The following is a 17390-nucleotide window of genomic DNA, read 5'->3' as shown; positions in this document are numbered from 1 at the left end:
ACGGGGTTTCACAGTGTTAGCCAGGATGGTCTCGATCTCCTGACCTTGTGATCCGCCTGCCTCGGCCTTCCAAAGTGCTGGGATTACAGATGTGAGCCACCACGCCTGGCCTGGAAGTGGGAAGACTGCTTGAGCCCAGGAGTTTGAGACCAGTCTAGACAACAAGGCAAACTCCGTCTCTACAAAAAATATAAAAATTAGCCAGGCATGTGGTGCGCACCTGTAGTTCCAGCCACTTGGGAGGCTTATGTGGGAGGGAGAATTGCTTGAGCCCCAGAGGTCAAGGCTGCAGTGAGCCAAGACTGTGCTACTGCACTCCAGCCAGGGCGACAAAGTGAGACCAGGCCAGGCACGGTGGCTCTGCCTACCTTACCATCCTCTCAGATCACTCAAATAATTTATACTCAGAAAGCAACATATCATGAGTGATTTACCAAGCATCTTATTTGTTTACATGCACCTTTGTATATATTATTCTAGAAAAACTGGTAAACTAATCCCATCCACCCACTGGACACCCCCCCCCTTTATTTCCTATGCATGTTCTGATGGTTTTTACTAATATTTGAAAAGTCAGTGCGGTAGCTCACGCCTATAATCCCAGCGCTTTGGGAGGCTGAGGTGGGAGAATCATTTGAGGCCAGGTTCAAGATATTTTTTAAATTAGAAAAAAAAAAAAATTTGGCTAGGCACAATGGCTCATGCCTGTAATCCTAGCACTTTGGAAGCTGACATGGATGGATCACCTGAGGTCAGGAGCTCAAGACCAGCCTGGCCAACATGGTGAAACCCCGTCTCTACATTTACAAAAAAAATTAGCCGGGCATGATGGCCGCTGCCTGTAATCCCTGCCACTAGGGAGCCTGGGGCATGAGAATTGCTTCAACCCGGTAAGCGGAGGTTGCAGTGAGCCAAGATCACGCCATTGCACTCCAGCCTGGGTGACAGAGTGAGACTCCACCTCAAAAAAAAAGGAAAGAAAATTTTAATAAAAATAATTACCCAAACTATCAATTGACTTTTAATATTTTCAAGGCAACTTTAAGAAATATTCCAGCTTTAGGCCAGGTGCAGTGGCTCATGACTGCAATCCCAGCACTTTGGGAGGCTGAGGCAGGTGGATCATTTGAGGTCAGGAGTTCAAGACCAGTCTGACCAACATAGTGAAACCCCATCTCTACTAAAAATACAAAACTTAGCTGGGCGTGGTGGCCCGTGCCTGTAATCCCAGCTACTCAGGAGGCTGAGGCAGGAGAATTGCTTGAGCCGAGATCGTGCCATTGCACTCCAGCCTGGGTGACAGAGCGAGACTCTGTTTCAAAAAAAAAAAAAAAAAAAGAATGTTCCAGGTTTAATACTGCAATATGTATTTAGTATCCATCACTACATGTACATTATGTACTTCATACTACTACTGATATTCAGACTTAATGAATACATTTATTTTAAGATCCTCAAGGGGGCAGGGCACATTGTGGCTCATGCCTGTAACCCTACCACTTTGGGAGGCTGAGCTAGAGGATTGCTGAGGCCAGGAATTCAAGATCAGCCTAGGCAACATAGCAAGACCCCATCTCTACAAAAAATGCTTTTAAAAAGTAGCCAAGTATGATGACATCCACCTGTAGTCCCAGCTACTCAGGAGGCTGAGGTGGGAAGATTGCCTGAGCCTGGGAGGTCAAGGCTGTAGTGAGCTGTTTTTGAGCCACTCCATTCCAGGTTGAGCAACAGGGTGAGACCCTGTCTCAATTAAAACAAACAAACAAACAAAAAAACTCCATGATTCTGAGAGATACAGTAAGTGACTTGTCCAATATAATACAGCTACTATACCTTCTTGAAGTTAACTGAATGGTAATGGAAATAACCCTTAAACCAGATCAACAGATAGACAAAAAGTAGACCATGCCACATAATACTTTGATTGCTGTTCATTGATAGTCATGACCAATCTAGTTTTGTTGATTGGTTAGTTGGATTTAATGAGATGCAACCAGGCAAACAAATTGAGTGTTTTTCAGTTCTATAGACCACTTATTCAGAGAAACTGAAGTTGGCCTAAAATGTAGCCAATCTTCAAAACTCAAAGATGCCATGATAAAACTATATGAATTCATTTGTTTATAAGTATAGTACTTGCTCCAGGTGACTACACTCAAAATTAGCCGTGATTTGGCCTAGACTTCAAAAAATCAGCTGGTTTTTGTTTTGTTTTTCAAATGGACATCTTGAGATTACTTGGATAAGATTTAAGTCAAGTTTTATTTACCCAACTTTACTGATAATGAAGAAATTCTCAAGTAATACTCTCTAGGTGATAAAACCTGAATAATTTTTAGTCTGGACATATCTAATTCAAGGAGTATTCCTTCCAAAGCTGAGTGTCTTCTGCCAAAACCAGAACTGGAGAAAACTGAGGGACCAGATGAGGAAAGTGTCATGAAACCTCTAATGTCTATACACACCAATTGTAAGGGCCCAATTTTCCCAGCATGCCTCTCACTTAGCCCAAGCAATTCTCATCAATTTCAAAGGGAGAGATGTGCATCCACACATAGGAGCTTGCAGTATCCAGGGCTTACTCAGCAGGAATACATACTATAAATTATGTTACCAGACTTCATTTTTTTAAGCCAAATGAACCCAGCTGGATTTTCAACCTTTAGTTCTTAGAAATAATCAGCTGTCCCTTAAAATATCAAATCTGCTTGGCTTTATTTCACACATCAATCTTGTTGATTACCTAGGATAAGTCATAGTTTAGGTTGATATGCAAGACATGTAATGTAGCTGTATACTTTACTACCATGTAGCTTTATAGTACCAAATCACCAAAATTTTTTCTAGAGGTAATTTTATGTATAGCAAAAAGAGAAGCAGGAGATATAATTTCACATGTTTGCTGTTTAACAATATTTTAAAACATATAATTCTGTTTACAAGTATAGTTTTTCAGCTTTAATTTGATACTTTACTACCAGGTAAATTATCTTTTAATGTAATTACTTTTATATAATAATTATGATCTTCAAAGTCCGCAAAGTGATTAAAGGGCATTTTCTAGGAAATAGATTTCTGTATTTATGCAGTTTCTCTGCTTATGGTTTTGGTGTTATACCTAATTTATTGTTTTCATTATTATTATTATTACTATTACTAAATACTTATTAAATAGCATGTATAGCCATAGACCGTTACAAATATCTAAGACTTTAGGTCTAAAATGTTTTTAATCACAGATTTTTAAAGTTGACACAAGTATATCCTCATTATCTTTTTTTTTTTTAGCACTTATTAGTTTTGACTCACTAGCATGTTATACACATCAGCACCTGTGCCCATTTAGCAAAGAATTTCAGTACAAATCACTCTGAATTGAATAGACATCTCTAAGAAGCATTACAATTGTTGCAATATTTTTAGAAACTGAAACAAGGAAATAAACAACTTCAGTAAAAGTGATTTAAATAACAAATAACGTGTCTTTATAAACAGCTTATCTCCTTGAGAACAAAGAATAAACAAGGAGACAAGGTTTTTTTTTTTCTTCCACTATTAAAGCAGATCACAATATGAATGGGTGAAATGTCATGAATAATTGGAGAAAATCACAGAGTAATCTTCGACAAAAACATCTGATTTATTTAAATTGTCACTGTTTGTCTTATTAGAACCTTTATTTAACCTTGTTATCCACAATGCAGTATTCAAGCTGGTTTATCAAAAATATACTTTGGAACTAACCATATTTTGAAAATTTTGACTTTCTCAAATGCAAGGCATGGTAATATAAACCTCTCATGATAACTGTTTTACTTCAGACCTAATTAATTGACATTGCATTGAACTGAAATGCCTACGAAAACCAATGTTTTGAATCTAAAACAATAGTAAGTCAAACAGTTCAAACATTCTATCAATAGATTTAAGCTCAGGTTTCTGGTCAACAGAATCATCATTTCCATTATTAGATTCACCTAGATATAACATTCATTCACTATCCTCAGCTAACAAACCCAGCCAAACACCACCAAAGCCACTCCTTATTGTGAGACTCAAAGTCCCGTCTTCAACCATGTTCTTTCTTTCTTGATAAACTCATTTCCTCATTGACTTCTACAAGATTCCAAGTATTTCAGAGCTTACCAAGTTTCTGGTGCTGTTCCAACTGTCTTACAAATATTAACTCTTTCAATCCTCATAACACCCTGTGAATTAGGTACTATTATTGTCCCCATTTTATACATGAAGAAATGGAGACACAGACATGTCAAATAACTTGCCTAAGGTTACACAGCTACTAAGTCCATCTCTACCAACCCTTGATTAAATAGAATTGATTTGCTTATAGTACTGTCTTCAAACCAGACAGATTTATATAAAATATAAAATTCTAGGCTGGGTGCCGTGGCTCACGTCTGTAATCTCAGCACTTTGGGAGGCTGAGGCAGGGGATCACCTGAAGTCGGGAGTTCAAGACCAGCCTGGCCAACATGATGAAACCCCGTCTCTACTAAAAATACAAAAAAAAAAAAAAAAAAAAAAGGTTAGCCAGGTGTGGTGGTGGGTGCCTGTAATCCCAGCTACTCAGGATGCTGAGGCAGGAGAATTGCTTGAACCCAGGAGGAAGAGGTTGCAGTGAGTTGAGATTGCACCACTGCACTCCAGCCTGGGCAACAAGAGCAAAACTCCATCTCAAAAAAAAAAAAAAAAAAACTTCTAGCCAAGAGATAATTTATAATATAAAAGCAAAGTATACCAGGATAGTGATATGCACATCATGCTATTATTCACAATGGACTGAAGAGATTAGAGAAAGCAAAGCAGTATATGAAGAGCTCTGTAGTCTAACATTAAATAAATTAAATTATGGCAGGGAGGTGGGATGAGGGGTAGATGAGAAAGAAGAGAAAAACATGTCTCAGAGGTATGAGCCCAAGTAATTAGATAAGTAATGATAATATTTGCAGCAGAAAGGATGTAAATATTGGCAAATGCTTGGGGGTGAATGGGATTAGACTGACTTCAGACAAGTTGAGCTTTATTTAGTGAGTAGGATAACAAACAGAAATAGCATGTGGGTGCCTGTATGAGTGTGTGGTTTGGTAGGTGGCAAAAATTATGATGATATGCTCATACTTAGGTTGAGGTAATTAAAGTTTTGGGAATATTGGACAGCTTAATACACCAAGTCTTGACTGGCAGGCCTGGTCAGACGCTCTACCAAACCCAACCCATGGGTTCCTGACAAATATACCTCCTGTGAGGATGTGTAAATGAAAAGATAGAAGAACTAAGTTCCTTTGCAAATACACTTGGGAATCAAACCTGTTGTTCCTGGGAGTGTATATCCCTGTGGCTAAGGCCTTTCATTAGAACACTGAAAACAATCGACAGAGATTTGCCAGGCCCTTCACTCTCAATAGAAGTCATGGTGCTTTTTATATCCTGACATCTTCCTCTGACCTGGCATCTCACAGACTTCTGGTCTGAGCAATCCTCAGTTGTACCTTCTTTGGGGTCAAATCAGAGAAACAAGACAAGTATTTCTCAAGTCCATTAATTTCTCCACATTCCTACTGCTACTATCTTTGTTCTGTCACATCGATCTTTTTGAGCTAAAAGTGTTACACTCATTCAATGGTTTACTTTAGAATGTCTTTAGATAACGTCTAGAACCATAAACATGGACTATAATGCCCTTCATGACCTTGTCTCTCTGGCCTGAGTCCTGATCTTCTTTCCCTTTCATTCCAATAGTCCTTAACTGTACTAGTTCCCTAAGTGTGCCATGCTCTTTCTTTCCTCTGGACCTCTTCAGCTGCTTATCTCTACCTCTGGAATATACTTCAAACACTTAGGCACACCCAAAACATATGCAATTTGCCTGTCAAACACCAACTTCATGTCTCAGTTTCCTTGTTGCTTCCTTCTGGAATCCTTCCTCCATTACTCTTCCCCTAAGACTGGGCCATGTGGCTGTTACGACACTCTCCTGACATGGCTTTGTTCATTTTCATGCCCCTATGACCAGACTGAAAGATCATGGCCAGGCATGGTGATTCATGCCTGTAATCATAGCACTTTGGGAGGGTGAGGCAGGAGGATCGCTTCAGGCCAGAAGTTGGAGATCAGTCTGGGAAACATAGCGAGACCCTATCTCTACAAAAAATAAAATTAAAAAATTATCCAGGCGTGATGGTACTCACCTGCAGTCCTAGCTACTCAGGAGGCTGAGATGGGAGGATAGCTTGTGCCCAGGAGGTCGAGGCTTCAGTGAGCCATGATCGTGCCACTGCACTCCAGCCTGGGAAACAGAGGGAGACCCTGTCTCTAAAAAAGCTTAAAAGAAAAAAGATCGTGGAAGGAAAAACTGTATCTTGTTTACCACTTTGTCTCCTCTCCATATGCCCCACACCCACCCTAGCACCTAGCACAGTCCCTGGTTTCTTGTAGGTGCTCAGTCACATGAATAGCCAGAGAGTCTGAGAATCCTAAGAAAGCCATATCTGTTCAGCCAAAGAGATCACATGATGCTAATGGTTCTGGAATGGCACCCTCCTCAAGATCCCATCAATTAATCAAATACATCTGGCATTCTTGAGATTCTCTACATCCCTGCTGCTCAGTGTGTCTGGGGTCCAGCAGCATTGGCATTACCTGGAACTTGCTAGAAATGCAAAATCTCAGGCCTCATCCTAGAACTCCTGAATCAGAATCTGCATTTTTACAAGGTCCAGGTGATCTGTATGCATATTAATGTTTGAAAAAACATTGCTCTGGTATGGCTAGGTGGCTTACTCCTGTAATCCCAGCACTCTGGGAGGCCAAGGTGGGAGGATCACTTGAGCCCAGGAGTTTGAGACAAGCCTGGGCAAAAAAGTGAGATTTGGTCTCTACAATTTTTTTTTTTTTTGAGATGGAGTCTTGCTCTGTCACCAGGCTGGAGTGCAATGGCGTGATCTCAGCTCACTGCAACCTCCACCTCCTGGGTTCAAGCGATTCTTCTGCCTCAGCTTCCCAAGTAGCTGGGACTACAGGCACGCACCACCATGCCCAGCTAATTTTTGTATTTTTAGTAGAGACGGGGTTTCACCATGTTGGCCAGGATGGTCTTGATCTCTTGACCTCGTGATCCACCCACCTCGGCCTCCTAAAGTGCTGGGATTACAGGCAAGAGCCACCACACCCAGCCCAAAAAAATTTTTTTAATTAGTCAAGTGTGGTGGTAGCACGCACCTCTAGTCCTAGCTACTGGGGAAGCTGAGGCTGTAGGATCACTTGAGTCCGAGTTCAAGGCTGCAGTGAGCTCTGATGGTACCACTGCACTTCAGCACGGGTGACACAGGAAGACTCTGTCTCAGAAAAAAACAACAACAACAACAGTTGAAGAAACACTTCTCTAGATAGGTACATTGGTGGTTCTTTACTCAGAAAGTGGGTAATTCATCTTCTTGAGAGAAGCAGTGAAAATGCCTGGTTTCCAGGATTCCTGTGGCTGAGAACCTTTTTATTTCTGCCCTGATCCAGGTTTACACTAATATGTAACATGGCCTTACATGGCTGAAATCACACACTGTGCATGATATCAGGTGCTCCCCTATCTCAACAAAAATTCTGTGCCTCTGTTTTTTCAGAAGTTAACCACCTGACTTGAGACAAGAATTGCACATGTTGCACATGTCATGCTTGCCTTTGACTCTTTCAGACATTGTGTCCAATATCATCTATCAAAGGAATGAGCCTGCCTTGTATCCCTGATGTGCTTGGCCATTGGCTGGGAGCAGCCCATGGAAAGTGTAGCCTCCGAGCAAACGCAGTAGTCATGAATTTCAGGGTACAGCCACTGAGGCCAAAGGTTAATTATGCTTTCTGCAGTTGGAGGTCTGAGAGACGCAGTCTCGTGGCTGCCACAACGCATAAGGAGAAGATAAGAATATGATAATTGATGGCAAGAACTTGACAAAGGTGGTTCTGATGTTCATACAACCAACCCAGCACTGCCTGATTTACCAACATACAAGAGGCAAGGCACAAAAAATGTAACAGAACAGAAACTTGTGCCTTGGAAGAGATAATTTGTAAAGCCTAGAGAGGAGTGAGACCCCTTAATGAGCATGCCTAAAACAAAACAGATGGTCACTCCTCCCTAACCTACCAAGAGTGAAAGTCAAGTTACCACGAGGGGCCTGGCACAGTGGCCCATGACTGTCATCTCAGCACTCTGGGAGGCCAAGGGGGAAGGACTGCTTGAGGCCAGGAGTTTAAGACCAACCTGGGCAACATAGAGAGACCCCATCTCTATTTTAAAAAAATGAAAATTAAAAGTTACCGCCAGGCTTATTTTGCTGAGATGGCATGCAAGCAGGGGCCTGGCTCTTTCTTGCTCTTGCCCCAGCAGTACTTAGCCTCTTCTCTAAATAAAACTGAACAAATATACAAAGAAATCAGTGTTCAACTAAAGTATTAGCCTCCCAGAGACATCAAACTCAGACTGTCCAGAGAGCAATCCATGTGCTGATCTCTCCATGACTGTGGAAGTAGTTAGTCTTTGAGAGTAGGGAGACTGATTGATATGCTACTAGAACACACTAAGATGAGAAGGGCTCTTCATGGGGGTTGGTAAGGGGTTCCCAGGAGGACCATCACAAAGGAGCCGGTCACATAGGTCCCATCACAAAGGACTTCAAATAACATTACATCATCTCCAAGATTATGTGTGTAGTCCCTGATTCTCCTGGTACCAACTGGGTATCCAACAATTCAACTCAATTCGGACACTAACTATCCAGAGTTAGTGCACATCCCACAAGTTAAGACTCAGTCCCACAAGACTGCCCCCACTTCAGATGCCAGTTGCGAACAGGATGTCCAGACTACCCACACTTCTGCCCAGCCCCCTACTAATTTGGTACTTCTCATAACAGCCCCCCACCGCCCCCCACCACACACACACCCTTTTCATACATTCCAACAAGCACTTCCATACACTGCTGAACAGGGTATAAACTGGCAACACCTATGTCAGCCTTCAATAAGGAGATTTAGGAAATATGTTAAATGTAGAGTTTAATTGAGTCCAAAGCTTGAGGATGGCCACCCAGCAATATTGATTCAAGTTGCCCTGAATATGCACTCCTATTAGCAGCAGTTACAAGTAGGGTGGGTCTTTCTTTCTTTTTTTTTTTTTTTTTTTTGAGACCGATCTTGCTCTGTTGCCCAGGCTGGAGTGCAATGGTGCCTTCACACCTCATTGCAGCCTCGACCTCTTGGTTCAAGTGATCCTCCTTTTTCACTTCACCCTCTGGAGTAGCTGGGACTACAGGGGCACACCATCATGCCTGGTTAATTTTTTTTTCTTTTTTTTTTTTTTTTTTTGAGATGGAGTCTCGCTCTGTCACCCAGGCTGGAGTGCAGTGGCACGATCTTGGCTCACTGCAAGCTCCGCCTCCCGGGTTCACGCCATTCTCCTGCCTCAGCCTCTCCAAGTAGCTGGGACTACAGGCACCCGCCACCACGCCCGGCTAATTTTTTGTTTTTTTGTTTTTTTTTTTTTGAGACGGAGTCTTGCTCTGTCACCCAGGCTGGAGTGCAGTGGCGCAGTCTCGGCTCACTGCAAGCTCCGCCACCCAGGTTCACGCCATTCTCCTGCCTCAGCCTCCCGAGTAGCTGGGACTACAGGCGCCCGACACCACGCCCGGCTAATTTTTTGTATTTTTAGTAGAGACGGGGTTTCACTGTGGTCTCGATCTCCTGACCTCGTGATCCGCCCGCCTCGGCCTCCCAAAGTGCTGGGATTACAAGCGTGAGCCACCGCGCCCAGCCACCTGGTTAATTTTTTAAAAAAATTTTTGTAGAGGCAGGTCTCACTATGTTGCCCAGTCTGGTCTCAGACTCTGCACTCAAGCAATCCTCCTGCCCCTCCCTAGGATTATAGGTGTGAGCCACCGTGCCCAGCCACAAGTGGATTTTTTTTTTTTTTTAAGATAGAGACGAGGTCTCCCTTTGTTGCCCAGTTAGGCTGGTCTCAAACTCCTGAGCTCAAGTGATCCTCCCGCCTTGGCCTCCCGAAGTGCTAGGATTACAGGCATGAGCCACTGTGCCTGGCCATAAGTCGGTTTTTAAAGGAAAAAAGAAGACAGAGTTCCTAAGCTGTTTCGCAAGAATTTACATTGAAATAACATAAGCAGCTGGGCCTGGTGGTCTGTGCCTGTGGTCCCAGGTATGCGGGAGGCTGAGGCAGGGAAATTGCTTGAGCCCAGGAGATTGAGGCTTCAAGGAGCTGTGATGGCACCACTGCACCCCAGCTTGGGCAATAGAGCTAGACCCTATCTCTAAAAAATAAAAAGTAAACAGAAGCTATTGATTGCTTATACTTTATTCTTTGTATCACAGACTCCAGAAACATGAAGATAATGGGTGAGGCAGCGAGTCAGGAACAAAATGCCTTTAAGTAATTGCTCTGGACATGGGGGTGAGGGGTCATGATTCAAGTCCCATACTCATCAGGTTTTTTTTTTTTTTTTTTTTTTTTGAGACAGAGTCTTTCTCTGTCCCCCAGGCTGGAGTGCGGTGGCGCGATCTCGGCTCACCACAACCTCCACCTCCTGGGTTCACGCCATTCTCCTGCCTCAGCCTCCCAAGTAGCTGGGACCACAGGTGCCCGCCAGCACGCCCGGCTAATTTTTTTGTATTTTTTTAGTAGAGACGGGGTTTCACCGTGTTAGCCAGGATGGTCTCGATCTCCTGACCTCGTGATCCACCCGCCTCGGCCTCCCAAAGTGCTGGGATTACAGGCTTGAGCCACCGCGCCCGGCTCATCAGGTTTTTTATTGTTATTGTTTGTTATTTTTTAGACAGAATCTCACTCTGGGGCCCAGGCTGGAGTGCAGTGGCACAATCTCAACTCACTGCAACCTCCACCTCCCGGGTTCAAGGGATTCTCCTGCCTCAGCCTCGCCAGTAGCTGGGATTACAGGTGTGCACCACCACACCCCCCTAATCTTTTTTTTTTTTTTTGAGATGGAGTCTTGCTCTGTCACCCAGGCTGGAGTGCAGTGGCGCGATCTCAGCTCACTGCAAGCTCCGCCTCCCGGGTTCACGCCATTCTGCCTCAGCCTCTCGAGTAGCTGGGACTACAGGCACCCGCCACCACGCCTGGCTAATTTTTTTTTTTTGTATTTTTAGTAGAGATGGGGTTTCACCATGTTAGCCAGGATGGTCTCGATCTCCTCGTGATCCGCCTGCCTCAGCCTCCCAAAGTGCTGGGATTACAGGCGTGAGCCACCACACCCGGCTAATTTTTTTGTATTTTTAGTAGAGATGAGATTTTGCCATGTTGGCCAGGCTGGTCTTGAACTCCTGACCTCAAGTGATCCCAAGGTGCTGGGATGACAGGCATGAGCCACCATGCTCAACCAGGTTTTGAAGAAGTGATGCACTGATCACGTTTACAAGGAACTGGCTGTTAAAACAGAATTCCAATTTACTAATTTTTTTTCTTTTTTTTTTTTTTTTTTGAGACGGAGTCTCGTTCTGTCGCCCAGGCTGGAGTGCAGTGGCGCAATCTCGGCTCACTGCAAGCTCCGCCTCCTGGGTTCACGCCATTCTGCTGCCTCAGCCTCTCCGAGTAGCTAGGACTACAGGCGCCCGCCACCACGCCTGGCTAATTTTTTTTTTGTATTTTTAGTAGAGACGGGGTTTCACCGTGGTCTCGATCTCCTGACCTCGTGATCCGCCCGCCTCGGCCTCCCAAAGTGCTGGGATTACAAGCGTGAGTCACTGCGCCCAGCCCCAATTTACTAATTTAAAATAAGAAATATAAACTATCTGCTCCCACAAGGCAGTACTTCCTTTTGCCTATTAAAAAAAAAAGTCTTGTCAGGCACAGTGGCTCATGTCTGTAATCTCAGCACTTTGGGAGGCTGAGGCAGGTGGATAGCTTGAGCTCAGGAGTTTGAGACCAACTGGGGCAATGAGGTGAAATCCCAACTCTACCAAAAATACACAAATTATCTGGGGGTGGTGGCGTGCACCTGTGGTCCAGCTACTCAGGAGGTTGAGGTGGGAGGATTGCAGGAGCCCAGCAAGTCAAAGCTGAAGTTGAGGCTACAGTGAGCCATGATTGCACCACTGCACTCCAGCCTGGGTGACAGAGTGATACCCTGTCTCAAAAAATAAAAATAAATAAAAATTAAAAAAAGGTCTTTATTGCTTAAAGTTTCTCTGGGCCTGATAAATTTTGCATAGCTCTCCTAGCTCAGGCTGCTTTGAACTATTTTTTTCTCATCTATACGAAAGGAAATTTTTACAATATCTCTCAAAATTTCAAATGCATATATCCTTTGCCTCAGTAATTCTATTCACAGCAATTTATGCTACAGATGTACTCCCATGTGTATAATGACTGGCATATTCAAGGTTATTCATTATAGCACTATAATAGTAAAAGATTGGGATCAACATGTATTTGTCAGTAGAGGACAAGTTAAATAATTATAGCATATCATAGAATACTTTGCTCTTGTACAGGTACAGATATGTAACTACCTGGGCATATAACATTAAGTGAGGTAAGGTGCAAAAGTGTTTGTATCCTATTGTACTATTTCTCATATATATATGAGATACATAGGTATATATGTGTATATATATATGTGTATATATATTAGATACATATGTATGTGTGTGTGTGTGTATATATATATATATATATATATATATACACACACACACATATGTATATATACATGAGATACATAAGAAACTGCCAACAGTGGCTGTCAATAGAAAAGGGAGGATGGCTGGAGATAGGGATTGGTGACAGATTTTTCAATGAATACCCTTAAATACATTTTGATTTTTAAATAATGTAAATGCTTTACCTACTTAAAATTAACAAACAACTCACAATGCCCTTAAATAATTTCCTCAGTACCAAAGTTGAAAATGTCCAGATCCTCAAAAGCTGGAAGTGGTGTGGGTCTGCCTCATGCTCTCAGAAGTTCTGAAATTGACTCATACTGTAAATAGTCTTTTGGTGGAGAGGAGGGAGATACTGAGCTTCATGGCTTTTACTTTTCTTTGTGCAGGAAGAAGTGAGGTTATCTGCTGAGAGTAAGGAAGAGGAGTGCAAAATGTGAGAAGAGAATTAAACAGGGGAGGCCAGGCATGGTGGCTCACATCTGTCATCCCAGCACTCTGGGAGGCTGAGGCAGGTGGATCACCTGAGGTCAGGAGTTTGAGACCAGCCTGGCCAACGTGGTGAAACCCCATCTCTACTAAAAAAAAAAACAAAAATTATCTGGCATGTTGGCAGGCACCTGTAATCCCAGCTACTCAGGAGGCTGAGGCAGGAGAATTGCTTGAACCCAGAGGTGGAGGTTGCAGTGGGCCAAGATTGCACCACTGCACTCCACCCTGGCGACAAGAGCAAAACTGCATCTAAAAAAAAAAAAAAAAAAATTAAATGGGATTTCTGAGATGTGTCTAAGGATCAACTGAACTTGGAAACCATAAATTTGCAAGGGTGCCAGTAGATCTGAGATTTCCTTCAGGAATGCTCAGCAGCCTGGGAGCAGGAGTTTGGGGAGTAGGTCAGGGTGTGAGAATTGAAATGCTCCACATAGGAAAAATGATGTAAAAGAAACCCAGCTGGCACTTGAGAAGTTGACAGGTCTCATTAGGTTTGCCATGTAAACCAAAAATAAAATTCTAAGTTCCCTCAAGCATCTGAATGGACCCCTCCTCTGAACCAAATGCATTCCAAAGTTAACCTGAAAAACTAGTTCAGGCCATGACAGGAAGGGAGAGTCAGACATGCCTCAATATACCCTCCTCCCTTTTGGAATAACTGATAGAACAGATTCTTTAGATCTGATAAGAAACATTTACAGCTGGGCACGGTGGCTCACGCCTGTAATCCCAGCACTTTGAGAGGCCGAGGTGGGCGGATCACGAGGTCAGGAGATTTAGACCATCCTGGCTAACATGGTGAAACCGCATCTCTACTAAAAAATACAAAAAATTAGCCGGGCGTGGTGGTGGCACATGCCTATGGTCCCAGCTACTCAGGAGGCTGAGACAGGAGAATGGCGTGAACCTGGGAGGCGGAGCTTGCAGTGAGCTGAGATCACGCCACTGCACTCCAGCCTGGGCGACAGAGCAAGACTCTGTCTCAAAAAAAAGAAAAAAAAAGAAACATTTACAATCTATTCTCTCTAAAGCCCTCCACCTGGAGGCTTTATCTGCAAAATAAAACTTTTATTTCTTCATAACCCCTTATCACAACCCAGACATTCTTTTTTATTGATAATAACTCTTTCAACCAATTGCCAATCAGAAAATGTTTGAATCTGCCTAATGGTTCGGAAGCCCTGCTTCCAGTTGTCCCGTCTTTCTGGCCCAAACTAATGTATATCTTACATGTATTAGTTGATGTCTCATGTCTCCCTAAAATGTATAAAACCAAGCTGTACCCCGACCACCCTGGGGTCATGTTCTCAGAACCTCCTGAGGCCTGTATCATGGGCCACTGGTCACTCATATTTGGCTCAGAATAAATCTCTTCAAATATTTCACACAGTTTGACTCTTTTCACTGATAGCCATAATTCCAGAGTCTGACACTTCAGCGGTTCAGTGACTTGGTTTTATCCTTTTCCTTTAGGAGTGATCAGGTTTTGAGGAAGTGACATGTTAATCAAGTTCACAAGGGACTGGCTGATAAAACAGAATCCAAATTAATTAATTATTTTTTTTGTTGAGGTGGAGTGTCACTGTGTCACCCAAGCTGGAGTACAGTGGCGTGATCTAGGCTCACTGCAATGTCCACCTCCCAGGTTCAAGCGATTCTCCTGCCTCAGCCTCCCCAGTAGCTGGGATTACAGGTGCATGCCACTGTGTCTAGCTAATTTTTGTACTTTTAGTAGAGACGGAGTTTCACCATGTTGACCAGGCTGGTCTTGAACTCCTGATCTCAAGTTATCTGCCCACCCTGGCCTCCCAAAGTGCTGGGATTACAGGCATGAGCCACCATGCTCAGCCAGGAATGGATAATCTTTTTTTTTTTTTTTTGAGATGGAGTTTTGCTCTTGTTGCTCAGGCTGGAGTGCAATGGCACGATCTCGGCTTACTGTAACCTTCACCTCGTGGGTTCAAGTGATTCTCCTGCCTCAGCCTCCTGAGTAGCTGGGATTAAAGGCATGTGCCACCACGCCCAGCTAAGGAATGGATAATCTTAATGGCCAGAGCCTTCAAACTGTGATAATTAATATTCTACTCAAGGGACACACCTCTCAGGTTGCCCACAGCAATACCAGTACACAGACAACTTATTTTTTTTAGAATTAGGCCATTAAGGAAAACATAAAATTGATGATAGTTTTCTAACACTTTACCTCATCCTTAGAATATGTTCATGTCTTCTCCTCCTACCTCCACTTTAATTGCCACCCTCTTAAGCTACCAGCACTAATACCCTGGTGTATATATCCTTCTATACTTCTCCCCATGCACATATAAACATATACAAATTTAAATGTACATATAATCACTGATAGGGTGTGTTTTTTTGTTTGTTTTGAGACAGAGTCTCACTCTGTCACCCAGGCTGGAGTGCAGTGGCGTGATCTCGGCTCAGTGCAACCTCTGTCTCCTGGGTTCAAGCAATTCTCTTGCCTCAGCATCCCTAGTAGCTGGGATTACAGGTATGCACCACCATGCCCAGCTAATTTTTTTGTATTTTTAGTGGAGACTGGGTTTCACCATGTTGGCTAGGATGGTCCCGAACTCCTGACCTCAAATAATCCACCTGCCTCAGCCTCCTAAAGTGCTGGGATTACAGGCATGAGCCACTGTGGCCGGCCTACTGATAGGGTTTTGTTTGTTTACCCAAATGGACCATAGCAGACAGATTATTTTGTGATCCTCACTTACCAATATCATGTCTCTGGTAGTCTAGTAGCTAGGATTCAGTGCTTTCACCAATACATCATGGATATTCCTCCTCTAATTCTAATGACTAAATAATAGAGTATTCTAATTAATGAAAATAGTTCCTTTATTTAATCATTATACAATTTCCCACAGTTTAAACATACTATAATTCAACCATTTTCTTTTTCTTTTTTTTTTTCTTTTTTTTTTTCTTGAGACACGGTCTTTGTCTGTTACCTAGGCTGGAGGAGAGTGGCATGATCATAGTTCACTGCAGCCTCAACTTCTTGGGCTCAAGCAATCCTCTCACCTCAGATTCCCAAGTAGTTGGGACTACAGGCACACACCAGCATGCCCTGAAATTTTTAAATTTTTTGTAGAGATGGGGTCTCCCTATGTTGGTCTTGACAAGTGATCTGCCTGACCTGGCTTCCCAAAGTGCTAGGATTACAGGTATGAGCCATTGCCCAGCCTAATTCAAGTATTTTTAAAAATTGATAAGCCTTGGAGCTGTTTCCAGTTTTTGCCACTACAAACAAAGATGCGATAAACATCCTTGCCCTTACAACCTTATGTACCATGGTCTCTTGCAGCAAAAGTTAGATTTGCAGGTAAAACTACTCTAATAGTCTTACTTTTGATAAATATCATCAAATTACTTTTCCAAAAAGATGTAACGATTCATACTCATGTCATTGAAATATGAATGCCTGTTTTCCTACTTTCCTACTGTGTGTTTCTGTTCATGTGGATTTTTGCCATTTTGATAGACAGAAAAAAGTATTTCATGTTTAATGTGTATTTATATGATTAGTGAGTTTGAGTATAGTGGCAGTTGAAGTAGAGGTAGGAGGAGAAGACATGAACATATTTTAAGGATGAGCTAAAATGTTAGAAGACTATCATCAATTTTATGTTTTCCTAAAGTGGCCTAATTCTAGAAAAACACATTGTCTGTATACTGGTATTGCTGTGGGTGCCCTAAGAGGTGTGTCATTTGAGTAGAGTATTAATTATCACAATTTGAAGGCTCTGGCCATTAAGATTATCAATTCGTCTTTATTCTGAGCTCACTTAAACAATCAGCTGATAGTAATTCCATTTCTTTTTTATGCTTATTGTCTATTTGAATTTTCTGCCTAAGAGACAGCATAAAATATTGGTAAGTATATAAACTCTGGAGCTAGTTTTGCCATTTCTTTTTTTTTTTTTTTTGAGACAGAATCTCGCTCTTGTCACCCAGGCTGGAGTGCAGTGGCGCGATCTCGGCTCACTGCAACCTCCACCTCCCAGGTTCAAGCCATTCTCCTGCCTCAGCCTCCTGAGTAGCTGGGATTACAGGCGCCCGGCACCACGCCCGGCTATTTTTTTGTATTTTTAGTAGAGACGGAGTTTCACCATGTTGGCCAGGATGGTCTCAAACTTCTGACCGCAGGTGATCTGCCCATCTCGGCT

The sequence above is a fragment of the Symphalangus syndactylus genome, chromosome 2 (genome assembly GCF_028878055.3).
Source record: "Symphalangus syndactylus isolate Jambi chromosome 2, NHGRI_mSymSyn1-v2.1_pri, whole genome shotgun sequence".
NCBI classification, from domain to species: Eukaryota; Metazoa; Chordata; class Mammalia; order Primates; family Hylobatidae; genus Symphalangus; species Symphalangus syndactylus.
The sequence above is the reverse complement of the archived record's forward strand: the minus strand, read 5'-3'. Positions refer to the sequence as shown.